At 39.9% G+C, this 9,502-nt stretch overlaps 1 pseudogene across 1 annotated transcript; it reads left to right on the plus strand.

The window, feature by feature from the left end:
• The first annotated feature begins 5,549 nt into the window (after nt 1-5,549).
• Nucleotides 5,550-7,154, plus strand: LOC105508697 (annotated as a pseudogene). Its single transcript, XR_001001315.1, has one exon. The product of XR_001001315.1 is annotated as a hsc70-interacting protein pseudogene (transcript).
• Nucleotides 7,155-9,502: the final 2,348 nt, after the last annotated feature.

Raw genomic sequence — 9,502 nt, forward strand, 5'->3', positions numbered from 1 at the left:
AACTAAATGAACCACGGCCAGAGCAAAACTCAAGTATCAGACACCATGGCCACTGGCATCATCAGACTATATGGCCAACAGTTCAAGTCTTCAGTGGTGATCTAGGAGTCTAGGGATTCTTTGGACAACTGACAGAAACACAAACAAGGGGTCTTGTACTACAATGTCTGATGTTCTCCTAGGCAGATTGAAGTGCTGACATCATGGGTATTAGGAAGAAGGGTGGCAGGAGAAAGGAGCTGCCAAGATCACACAGCTCTCTGGCCCTTTACTCCTGCCTATGGCAGCTGGCAATCAGGGGACACATGAGGTCGCCAGGATCATGGGGGCTGGGGGACCATTTCTCAATTTGCTGACATCAATATGTAGGCTGGAGGAATGACACATCCCACACATCTCAAAAAGTCAACTCTAGATGGGATATCTGAGGGTTTTATATAATTCTAACCAAAATCCTGCTCTCTAGATTTCTCCTTACTGTAGATAATACATTTCGTAAAGAACACATCATGAAGCCTTTCAGTTATTGGCTGTAGGAACAACAGGCTAAATGTTAGGGATGCCAGATAAAGCCATCAGGTGGGAAAGGGAAAGAAGAGGGAGGGCTGAAAAAAATGAGGTGGGGAGGAAGGTAAAGAATTGGAAAGGCCTTGTAAGCCTTATACTTCAGTATAAAAATGATGGGAATCTACTGAAAGGTTATAGGCAGGGGAAAGATAGGATCATTCACTTTCAAAAAAGTGGTATCACTTTGGAATGTTGCATCTGTTGTCATCAGGCTGTAAATTGAAATTGTCTAGCTCATGTTACATTTATGAAGTACAAATTGAATGACTTAAGGCCAATTTTATAATATTTCCCTTAGCCCTAGAGTGTCATAATAATATAGATAATAAAGTCTATTTCTGAAGTGTTAGAGAATGTATTAGTCAGGGTTCTCCAGAGAAACAAAATCAGTAGGACACACATAGACATAGAAGAGGGGATTTATGATGGGAATTGGCTCATGCAATTATGGAAGCTGAGAAGTCCCATGATTTGCCCTCTGCAAGCTAGAGGCCCAGGAGAGCCAGGGGTGTCATTAAGTCTGAGTCTGAAGGCCTGAGCACCAAAGCAGCTGAGAGTGTGACTCACAGTTTAAGGCTGAAGGCCTGAGAACACAAAAGGCCAACAGTGTTAAATCCCAGAGTCCAAAGGCCCAAGAACCTGGAGCTCTGATGTACAAGTGCAGAAGAAGATAGGGATGACTCGGCTCTAAAAAAGAGACCTTTCTGATCTACTTGGGCCCTCAACAGATTGGATGGTGCCCATCCCACACTGGTGATGGCAGGTCCTCTTTCCTCAGCCCACCCAGTCAAATGCCAGTCTCTTCCAGAAACACCCTCACAGACACACCCAGCAAGAATGCTTTACCAGCTATCTGGGTGTGCCTTAACCCAGTCAAACTGACATAAAATTAACTACCACAGAGAAGTAAAGGTGTAATTCATATCAAAGAGCTCCTGCATACTTCACACCTGGCTAATATTGACACTTGGCCAATAAATACTAATGTTCTCCACAAGACCCTTTTTATATGTATGTTAGAATTAGGATTTTGTTATTTGGTATGGGAAAACATTCATAGTATTTTCTAAGAAAATATGTAATATGCAGAATTCCAGAAAACAGCCCTTTGATGGTAAACAGAGCAATCTGTACTTTATTCCTTAGGATAGATATTTGCTTCTTGAAATAAAAATGGTGTCTCCAATAAGGGGTGAGTTCTCAGAAAGTTTTGTCCTTTCAGAAAAAAAAAAAAAATCCTCTTATTTATTCTTCAAGCTAGTAAATATAGTGAAGAGACAGTAAAGTGAAGCAGAACTCATCGTTCTACTTCCCTATAAGTTTTTGGAAGGCATTCAAATAACACTGAGCCAAAAAGATGCTTTTTCTAGCTCTTCATCTTGTCTTTGAATTTAAAATGTAAAAATTAGCACAAAAAGCATGAGCAACAAAAGAAAAAACAGACTGGACTTTATCAAACTTAAAAACTTTGGTGTGTTAAAAGACATTGTCAAGAAAGTGAAAAGACAACCTACAGAATGAGAAAAAGTACTTGCAGATCATGTTTAATAAGGGTCTAGAAACCAGAATGCATTTTTTTTAAAAACTCTAAAAACAATTTTAAAAAGACAAGCCAATTAAAAAATGGATAAAGAACTTGAACAGACATTTCTCCAGAGAAGATATACAAACGGCCAAAAAGCACATGGAAGGATGCTCAACACCATTAGTCACTAAGGAAATGCAAATCAAAACCACAGTGTGATAACACTTGATACCCACTAGAAGGACTACACTTATAAAAAAAAAAAGATAATAACAAGTCTGGTTAGGATGTGAATGTAAAATGGTGTGGCCCTTTTGGAAGATAGTCTGGCAGTTCTTCAAAAGGTTAAACATTGAGTTACTCTATGACCTAATCACTTCCACTCAAGAGAAATGAGAAAAGCCTACACAGAAACTTGTACATGAATGTTCATAGTAGCATTATTTGTAATAGCCAAATGTAGAAAATAAATGCCCATCAACCATGAATAGGTGAATGTAATGTTTTTCAACTGTAGAAAGCAGCAAAGTGCTATACATGCTACTGTGGGGACCCACTTGGCCCCCAGAGTTGGTATGAAGATTGTTTTAAACTGAAGGTATTTGAGGTTCAACAGATGTGGAAAGAAGCTTTTTGGAGCTTGCTTTATCCTACTAGAAGCAGAAACTTCTAGGAGTGAGGCTGCCACAAAATCCCTCTCCAGGGAGTTTTACAGCCCAGAAAAAGATGAAGACCACTTGTACCTACATAAACAAAAATCATCACAAATTTTCTTATCTTCTATTTGTTCCCCTAAAAATCCATTTGTCTTTCATAAGGAAACCATTGGATCTGCCCATAGAAGTCCCTTCTTTCCTCTCCTCTTCCCCTATGAAAGCTGCCATATAAACCTCTATCTTTAGCAGTTCAGGAGCCACTTCTTTTGTGTTCTACATATGAATAAACTTTATCTTTTCTCCTGTTAATCTGTCCATTGTCAGCTAAATTAGCATACCCCAGCCACTGAACCTAAATTGGTAGGGAAAAAGGTTTTCCTCTCACACCACACTATGAATGAACCTCGAAAACATTATGCTAAGTCAAAGCAATCAGCCACAGCAGGTCACATGTTGTGTGAATCTATTTATATGAAATATTCAGAACAGGCAAATCTTTACAGACAGAAAGCAGATTGGTGGTTGCCAGCGGCTGGGGGAAAGAGGAACGGGGAGTGACTGCCTATGGGTACAGGGTTTATTTACGGGTAATAAGTGTTTGGACGAACGGAGGCAAGATGGTGCACTTCCGGGTTCTTCATCCCCCCTCCCAACTTTTCCCGCGCGCGCGAAAATGCAGCCGGTGACCCGGGAAGGTGCAGACCAACTGGGCATGCACCAGGTGACGTCAATCTGAAGAGACCAAGATTTACCTGGTCGCACCTGCGGAACGCCCCCGACACGCCCGTGCCCCGCCTATTGCCCTCCCACTCCCTAGAAAAGCCGCTCTTGGCCCAGGTCCCACGCGGACTTCCCAGCTTCCCCACTGCGGTCGGGACTGTCGGAATTCTGTCCGAGAGCATCACGGGCAACTCTGTGGGCCTCATTTGCCGGAGGCCGACAGACTTCTCCCTACCCACCTTCTTCCCTTGAAGCTAGGTGACCAAAATAAACTTGCAGTTTTGCTCCTGACCTTTGCCTACTTGCTGGTTCTTTTGTGCTCACTCTGGTGGTCTTAGAAAAACAAATCAATAAGAATGTTTGAAACTAGATAGAAGTGGTGGTGGCCAAACTTTGTGAATGTACTAAATATCACTAAATTGTTCATTTAAAAGTGTTTATGTGAGTTTCACTTCAATAAAAAAAAATTAAAAATTTTACTGGGACTCAACTTTGATGAACCTTGAATGACAAGATAAAGCCTTTAGATTATATCCCATAAATAACCGGAAACATTTCATAAAATATTTCTTAAAAGCAAACTTAACATTTTAGGATAATTAATTTCTAATGTATGCATTTATCCAAGATCAAAGCACCCAGTTAGGAAGTAGAGCATTCAATTGACTTGTCTAAATGAAGCTCCCCAGTTGCCAAGCCTATGTTTTTTTATTTTCCCCCCACTTAATGAAATTGGCAAATATAGTGACTGGTTCTGTCTGCATTCAGTTGTGTGTGATCACAGAGCCCCTTTCAGTCTTTAAACAAGAATAATTTTATGGGTACCTGAGATAGTAACAGGGTTTTGAAAACGCTTATCTATGATGATCTGAATGTAGCATGAAGAAGTATGTACAATAAATGAGAAGAGTGAGATAAGAGAGAAGAGCAGTGCCAGAGACAGAGAAAATAAGTCAGAGGTAGCCAGGTGGTGGCCTGTGATGTCAAAAGATTGCTTGGCAGGAAGTGAGGCCTGAACAGGGGTTTGCCCCTTTCACATGAAACGGAGGGATCAGGATCCGTTTTCTTAAGACTCAGACAACCTGAGACAACATTTCAGAAAAACTAAAGAGGAAGGCAGACTTCTGGAAACTCAGACAACAGAAAGCCCTGTATCTGTTAAATTATACTGGATTTCTAAAATTGCTCAACATTTGTGCAGTTTACACCTCAAATGATTCACATTTTTGCCCTTGAATAGACAAAGACTGCTACAAAAGAGAGGAAAGGGGACAGAGGGCGAAGGCCACAGCTTTAAGGTCTTAGCACTTCATGGAAGCCCTGACTCCAGCCACATGGAGCCACCTACCGGGAATTGATGGGCTGCAGAGTAGGAAACCTGGTTTTTTTTACCTCGAATTCAGGTTTATAAGTCAAAAGCCACAACATGACACCTAATCATTTACTTCTCTATTTGCTTTCTTTTTTTAAAATTTTCTTTAAATACTCAATTAATATAAAGCCCCACGGGATCTCAGTGATAAAACTCTCATTTTCAAGATAAATGAAATGGCCAATATGGTCTGTAAACTAATAGATCAATAAAAAAACACCCAGCTTAGGACTACAAGGTGACTTCTTTATGACTGAGTAAACCATCTTTAGCAGCTATTAGAGAAGAAACACTGTCATAAATCTATTTCTTACTGCATTCCCATAACACCTCATGTGTATTTCATGCCAGGACTCCTCACCTGTAGTGAATGTGCTCATCTCCGCCATTAGACCATGAGCTCTCTGAAAGTAGGAACCTTTTCCTATATTTCTGCAGTACTAGTGGTCAGCACAGCACAGAGACATAGAGGAAATGTTCAGTTAATGAATATGAACTCTGTCTATGGCTCATGAGGTCAGAGACTGCATGCCTTGCTCACTGTTGTGCCTTCAATACACAGTTCAGATATAGCACATAGTAAGACCTCAAACATGTGTTTGTTGAGTGAGTGAATGAATGAATAATAGGTTAATTAAGGGATGCAGATATTCAGCTATTTTCATTTCTTAGAGCCCTCTTCCAGTATTAAAATATCCAAATACTTCTGCGCGCTCAGGCGGAGCCAGCGCCTGGGCCTGGAACAGGGCCGTAGTCCCCCAGCTTCGCCCACCACCTCCCTACCATGGACCCCCGCAAAGTGAACGAGCTTCGGGCCTTTGTGAAAATGTGTAAGCAGGATCCGAGCATTCTGCACACCGAGGAAATGCACTTCCTGAGAGAGTGGATGGAGAGCATGCGGGGTAAAGTACCACCTGCTACTCAGAAAGCTAAATCAGAAGAAAATACCAAGGAAGAAAAACCTGATAGTAAGAAGGTGGAGGAAGGCTTAAAGGCAGACGAACCATCAAGTGAGGAAAGTGATCTAGAAATTGATAAAGAAGGTGTGATTGAACCAGACCCTAATCTCCTCAAGAAATGGGAGATGAAAATGCAGAAATAACGCAGGAGATGATGGATCAGGCAAATGATTAAAAAGTGGCTGCTACTGAAGCCCTAAATGATGGTGAACTCCAGAAAGCCATTGACTTATTCACAGATGCCATCAAGCTGAATCCTCGCTTGGCCATTTTGTATGCCAAGAGGGCCAGTGTCTTCGTCAAATTACAGAAGCTAAATGCTGCTATCTGAGACTGTGACAGAGCCATTGAGATAAATCCTGATTCAGCTCAGCCTTACAAGTGGCAAGGGAAAGTACACAGACTTCTAGGCCACTGGGAAGAAGCAGCCCATGATCTTGCCCTTGCCTGTAAATTGGATTATGCTGAAGATGCTAGTGCAATGCTGAAAGAAGTTCAACCTAGGGCACAGAAAATTGCAGAACATCGGAGAAAGTGTGAGCGAAAACGTGAAGAGCGAGAGATCAAAGAATAGAACGAGTTAAAAAGGTTCGAGAAGAGCATGAGAGAGCCCAGGGGGAGGAAGAAGCCAGACGACAGTCAGGAGCTCAGTATGGCTCTTTTCCAGGTGACTTTCCTGGGGGAATGCCTGGTAATTTTCCCGGAGGAATGCCTGGAATGGGAGGGGCCATGCCTGCAATGGCCAGAATGCCTGGACTCAATGAAATTCTTAGTGATCCAGAGGTTCTTGCAGCCATGCAGGATCCAGAAGTTATGGTGGCCTTCCAAGATATGGCTCAGAACCCAGCAAATATGTCAAAATACCAGAGCAATCCAAAGGTTATGACTCTCATCAGTAAATTGTCAGACAAATTTGGAGGTCAAGTAATGCCCTTCTGATAAATAAAGCACTTGCTGAAGGAAAAGCAACCTAGATCACCTTATGGATGTCGCAATAATACAAACCAGTGTACCTCTCACCTTCTCATCAAGAGAGCTGGGGTGCTTTGAAGATAATCCCTACCCCTCTCCCCAAAATTCAGCTGAAGCATTTTACAGTGCTTTGCCATTAGGATATTCATTCAGATAATGTTTTCCTACTAGGAATTACAAACTTTAAACACTTTTTAAATGTTCAAAATATTTAAACCAAATTTAAAGGGTCTGTTAATTCTTATATTTTTCTTTACTGATTGTTTTGGATTATTTTCTTTGAATTGGGCAGGGAAGATACTTATGTATGGAAGATTATTGCTCTAATTTGAGTGAAATAAAAGTTATTAGTGCGAGGAAAACATAACTCATTTGAGGATAAAGTTTGTGTTGGATATGTGGTTCTTGATGCATTTTGACTTGTCTTTTTAAATGCTTTATCTTTTTCTTTAAAGATTTATTTCAATAAAACTAATTGGGACCACCCATATTTCAGAAAAAAAAATAAAAAATCCAAATAGAAGCTTTTAAAAAAAGGCCATTTGAACATTTTGCCCATACATCGCCAAACATTTTCATGGTGGATATATCTAGATGTGTAATACTATGAACCTGGGTGACTATATATCATACTTCTTTAGATACTTCAGCGTGGTTCAGTACAAGCATTTTCAATCATTTTCTTTGTGAGCACTATTTGTTAATTCTCCTTTATGTGAAACAAAAAATTAGACTTCTAATCTAGCTCCCTTCTAGACAAGAGGTATTCTGTCCTGGGTAAATCAGCATGCTGAGTGTACATGATTTTTCTGCTGTTCTTTCTTAGCTGAAATGCCCTCCTGCTCGGGGAAATGATCTGAAATTGCTGCTCATGATTTGCCTCTCAGAACTTTGTGTCATCAGGGGTGGCTGTGGCCTGGTTTCATGCCTTTAAAATAAATTTCTTTTGGACAGAAATGTTCATATGCTGTACTAAACTATTACAAAAACAATGTCCTTTTCGCCTTTTGGAAACAATAACAAAAGTAAGCAAGGAAAAGTACAGTCTTTTAGTATTTAAAGCATGACTTTTCACGTTGACGTATATTTAAAACTTGCTTATCAGATATTTTAGCAACTATATTTTATTAACTCGCAGGCTAGTATAACTAAAAAAAGGAATGGTAGATATGCAAAATTCTAACACTGACTGGAGACATTGGGAAATCTGAAGTATCTTCAGAATCATAGAAAACATATTATTATAGAATTCTTTAGGCATTAGGCATATGCTGTTTTAGCCAAAGTCTAATTAAAAAAAAAATACTAGAGTATAAACTACTGTCTATGGATGGATAGATACACAGATATAAGCAAGTAAAGATAAACATGTCTAGTCAAAGTCTTAAATTTTTCAAAAAATGTAGTATAAACTGTTGAATAGGTATAGTCAAAAATCTCCATTTTTTTCAACTACTTATAATACAAATCAGTTCTGGCATATTTGCTTCTATTTAAAAAGATTTGTGCACATTTTCATTTGTAACTTTGGACCAAATATTTGGCTGTTATTATGACAAATGCCAAAGCTATGACTAAGTCACAGTATAGGAAAAAGGGACAGAGGATTACTAAATATACATGGTATATATATATATATATATTGTTTACAAAGAATTATTGTTATTAATGCTAACTAAATCTGCTTTTGTTTTATGTCACATTCCCTAAGAGACCCATTTTCTGGCCTGCCAGAATGTTCTGATTAATAGAGTGGATAATGTCAACATAGACAGACAATCAAAGTCATTTTCTGCGTGATAAATGTGAAAATGTTTGAGTCCTGGAAAACTTCTCACATCCACCTTGCCAAGAATTTCCTCTCCCATCAGAAATATTTTAGGAAAATCCAAAGCTTGGATTTCTTATTACTGTGCATTTACTTACAATATTCTTTGACAAGAGTCTCTGGATTCTCAGCTTGGCTTATGGGGACGTTCCAAACTCGTTTTCTTTGAAAGAGAAATTTTCCTTTGCTATCAGTAAGTCAATGCTAGACTTTAGTTTGGTTACTAGCTTACATATTTGAATAGAAGATTTAAAATTGGCATCAAATCTAAGGTGCCCACAGATACTCTTCCCAAATAGAAGCACTGTCAGCACTGTGAGCTAAACTGAGCCAAAAGAGCAGTGGCTACGAACACACAAGAACAACAGACCCCGGGACCTACATGAAGGTGGAGGGTGAGAGGAGGGTGAGGATCGAAAAACTACCTTTCAAGGACTATGCTTAATACCTGGGGGATGAAATAATCTGTACAACGACCTCCTGTGACATACAATTTACCTATATAAAAAATCTGGCCGGGCGCGGTGGCTCAAGCCTGTAATCCCAGCACTTTGGGAGGCCGAGACGGGTGGATCACGAGGTCAGGAGATCGAGACCATCCTGGCTAACACGGTGAAACCCCGTCTCTACTAAAAAATACAAAAAACTAGCCGGGCGAGGTGGCGGGCGCCTGTAGTCCCAGCTACTTGGGAGGCTGAGGCAGGAGAATGGCGTAAACCCAGGAGGCGGAGCTTGCAGTGAGCTGAGATCCGGCCAAAAAAAAAAAAAAAAAAAAAAAAAAAAAAAATCTGCACATGTACCCCTGAACCTAAAAGTTAGTACAAAGAGACATAAAGAAGAGAAAAGAAAGAATTCAGCAATCTATGAATTTGGATTGAAGGAAAACAAAAAGGTTCTCTAATC

The sequence above is a fragment of the Colobus angolensis genome, unplaced genomic scaffold (assembly GCF_000951035.1).
Source record: "Colobus angolensis palliatus isolate OR3802 unplaced genomic scaffold, Cang.pa_1.0 Scaffold166, whole genome shotgun sequence".
NCBI lineage: Eukaryota > Metazoa > Chordata > Mammalia > Primates > Cercopithecidae > Colobus > Colobus angolensis.